This window comes from Chanodichthys erythropterus, chromosome 17, assembly GCF_024489055.1.
Source record: "Chanodichthys erythropterus isolate Z2021 chromosome 17, ASM2448905v1, whole genome shotgun sequence".
Lineage (NCBI taxonomy): Eukaryota > Metazoa > Chordata > Actinopteri > Cypriniformes > Xenocyprididae > Chanodichthys > Chanodichthys erythropterus.
Window position 1 is genome coordinate 6,027,514 of NC_090237.1, and position 4,122 is coordinate 6,031,635.

Genomic DNA, 4,122 nt, shown 5'->3' on the forward strand with positions numbered 1-4,122 from the left:
CATGCTGGTCTTTGCTCTTATACTCTGTCCTGGTCCAGATGCTTCATTGATGTAAGCCTGAAAAGGAAACAGAATTGAAGTTTGCGTAAACTTGGTCTCACTGACTAACCAAAATGAGGACCAAACTGTAAAGAATGATATTGATGATCAAAATGTATAAAATGAATTTCCATACTATCGAGTGTGAGCTCCCCTCGTTCTCATGGTACCGCTATCGCTGTGACTGTCTGAACCATCAGGCCCGATGTGCACTCATAATATATGTCCGTTTGTCCTGCACACACTGGCCCAGTGACTGCACAGCACTTACCTGAACCCAGTGTTACTGCCTGGGACGACTATACTTCCCTTAATGCACTCCAGCCCTCTTAGTAACACTACGTAGGGTCATGGGCTTTGTACACAGCCCTTATATACTCTGTGATATGTTTATTAGAGATTAGAAAATGTGTGTTTTTACTATTAAGCCTCAATAATTGTTGTGAAACCTGTTTGAATTGTATTTGCACATTGAAATCGTTCTGTTTACATACAAGAACTCACCTCTCGGTTGGCTAATAAATGAGAAAAATGAAGAAAATTGATGTTGTCTTGAAAATGATTTTATTTTATATAGATATTGTGAAATTTCTGCATGTGTGTGCATGTATATAAATTAAACATTTTATTCCCAGTAACATTTACATGTTACGTCGGTATATAGGTAACATTGTCATACATGTAACATTTACATGTTACTGTAAATAAAATATTGAACCTTTTCTTTGTCATGTAAACAAAGGATAAAATTGATGTGTTTTTAGACAACTATTCACCAGCGTAACTTTATTCAATACATTGAGGAGTGTTGGGGAAAGTTTCAAAGTAATGCATTACAATATTGCGTTACTCCCAAAAAGTAACTAATTGAGTTACTCAGTTGCTTTCTATGGAAAGTAATGTGTTACATTACGTTTGCAATTCTTTTTCTCATCTGGGCTGGGTTTGCATGTTTGTTTCATAATAACAAAAAAAATTGTAAAGGCCCTTTCACGTGAAAAGTTTCACACGAAATGTTTCTGCCGCAAGATAATAAACTTCAACACTCTTACTTCAGCAATGACAAATAAATAGATAAAATAGCAAATAAAAATGCTGATATTTTTATGAAGTAATTTTTTGCTTATTAGTATGGCTGAAGTGGATCACTGAAGGTCAAAAACAAAGACATTGTTTTACCATCTGGTGCTGTTTGGTCATTTTTGACCAAAATTTTTTATTTATTTATTTATTTATTTTTTTTTTAGAATTTTTTTTACTTCATCGGAATGCCACAAAACTTGGTAAAGGTTTTGGCATTTGCTGTTCGTGGTCAAAAATGACTGCATTGGAAATGAATGGGAGACTAATTTCATCTAGTGGAAATATTTACTGCGCCCAAACAAAATCTTACTGAAAGCTCATTTTTTGAGATATCAACTTCAAATTTGGAACACATATTGTTTAGATTTATGGCTTTGATTTTAGAGTAAAAGGTGTTTTGGAAAAAATATATTTCATATACAAATTGAAAATTGTATTTTTGTGCATTTTTCATAACAATAAATGTACAATTTTATAACTTATTTCAAGTTCACTTTTTAAAACTTTTTCACTTCACAAATAATCTGTCAAGCGTCATCTTTAAAAAGAGACCAAACTTCAGTCTGTGCTCCAAAGCATTCAAGATTTATGACCGCTGAAGCTGGAAATTTCATTTTCAGGTCCACGCTCAAAAAGTGAATAAATGGATTATAACTACTGCATAAATAAAACTTAGTACCATAAAATCCCCTGAAAATACAAAATGAATAAAAAATATATATATCAAACTAAAATGTAGTGCAACCATTTCATTGAAATAAAAAAACTGTCATCTTTGACTGACACACGAACAATACCAGAGGGTTAATAAAGTGAGATAGAATACATAACGTATATTTGTGTATTTAACATTGAATTATTGCAGGTTTACGTAATATTCGGAATTTGCATTTCAATGTTTTTATTCATTTTAAGGAAGAATGAATCTGTTTTGTGCAAGTGAGATGAGTAAATGCATGTTCACATTTAGTCTAGAACTTCAATAACCATCATGTCGCACACAATGCCTCTGCACTTTAGATTTCTCTCAACATTACCAGTAACACCAGTTACATAATCAGATTTCGAGTAATCTGATTATGTAACTTGTGTTATTGGTTATGTGTAACCCCCAACACTGACAGTGATGTTGACCTGTATCTTGTTTCAATGAATGATAAATGTTTCCAGTACCTGGCTAAATGTCTCAGTAGGGTATCTCAACGACGTTGCCCTCCATGCTGCGTTCCCTATAAGCCTGGAGCTTCGGGATGCTTGTGGCAGTAAATGCAGGACAGATGATTTTATTCTAAAGTTGTCTTTGGGGAGGATTTACGTTTTCTCTCAGTGAACCCCATCTAATTGAGGTTAATAGGGTGGTGACCTTCCCTAGGCTGGACAAGACAGATCACAAGACAAATGACACAAACAACATATGCACTGTTCAAGAAGTTCATTGTATGGTCAAATGGTATGTGTGTACATTCTTGTACAGGTTTATACTTTTTTCATTCATTTTTGACCAGCATAGTCACATCAGGATGTTGTATAGGTTGATCTCAGTATACATAAAACTATTCAGATTTCTTTGTCTTTCATTATACAAACTATCTAACTCTAAAACCGATTCAAATTATTTTGACACTATTTGCTAAGAGAATATTGATATTTGACCCTTGATAATATAACTAATTAAGCTCTCATCAGAGCGCACTTCTGCTCGAGATCTTTTGTCCAAAAATGGATTCGACACGCGGATCCGGTGTTTCAAAAGGCTGAAACATTCATCATATATCCCTGCCTGTTCCCCACGCTCTCCTTTCCAACCAGTCACCTTAATTCTGTTTTTGACGTTTAATGCTGAATAAACCCTTAAAAAGAACCCAACATGTATTATAATGAAATAAAGATTTAGCCTACTTTTTTTATATAGGACTATATATCATATTAATTTATTAGACTTTTCCAAAAGAATGTAAAAAATAAAATGCACAGTGTTATTTATGTTTCAAACATTCTCCTACGAATCCGTTTGGTTCTATTTGGAACCTTCATATTTTCAGAGACAAAGAAACGTCATGACGTTCTATGAATTCTCCACGTTTAGGGAATTTCTGTTCTGCTTCATGTAGAAATATATGATGATTTACAGCAGATATAACAGATATATATAAAAATATATGAATCTGACAGGAAAATAGTGCAAAGGGAATAATGCAATTAATGCATCGAATAGAAACTCATTTACAAACACGCATTCATTGTTAACTTCTCCATTAAATAGTAGGGTCGGTGTCCCCAGGGTCCAGGCTATTTGGCGTTGATTTAACTTTTTAAGTAAGAGAGAATAATCGAGTGTTTTGCACGTGAAAGGACCCCCGTTTCCCAGCGTGTTTCCCTCCCGCGTGCGCCCCATTGTCCCCGCGCGCAGGCAGAAAGAAAACATTTGAAGTTTCTTTTTAGTCCAACAAAAGAGCCACATGTCATTGAAGTCAGTGTGTGTGTGTGTGTGTGTGTGTGTGTGTGAGTGTCAGAACTGAGAGAGTTAAATCACTGAGTCAATCATCTTAAGTAAATAACTTATTTTGTTCATTTAAATGGCTTCAATTCCTGTCAAGTTTCTATCTTTGATTTGGCATTGTAGGCTACTGCCACTAAACACGTTATATATAGACCTAAACATGTTTTTTTTTTTTTAAGTAGCTTAATATTTTTCACTATAATTTAGCCATAAACCTACATATTAGCATTAGCTAAGTCGGTAACACATGTCAGTTGATGAAATATCTTCGATGTCCACATCTGAACGCTCATGAAAGCAAAAGTGTACTTCTTCGACCAATCAGCTCTCGCTTACGGGATCCTGTGGGCCAATCAGAACGCGCTGTTCGAGTAATAGACAAGGAGGTCTCTGCAAACTCAGAAATGTCTCAGTAGTTTGAGAACTCGCGCTCATCCTAAACGTCTGCTGATAACAATAACGCGGCGGTTATAATTCCCCTCATATAATGAGAACAACAA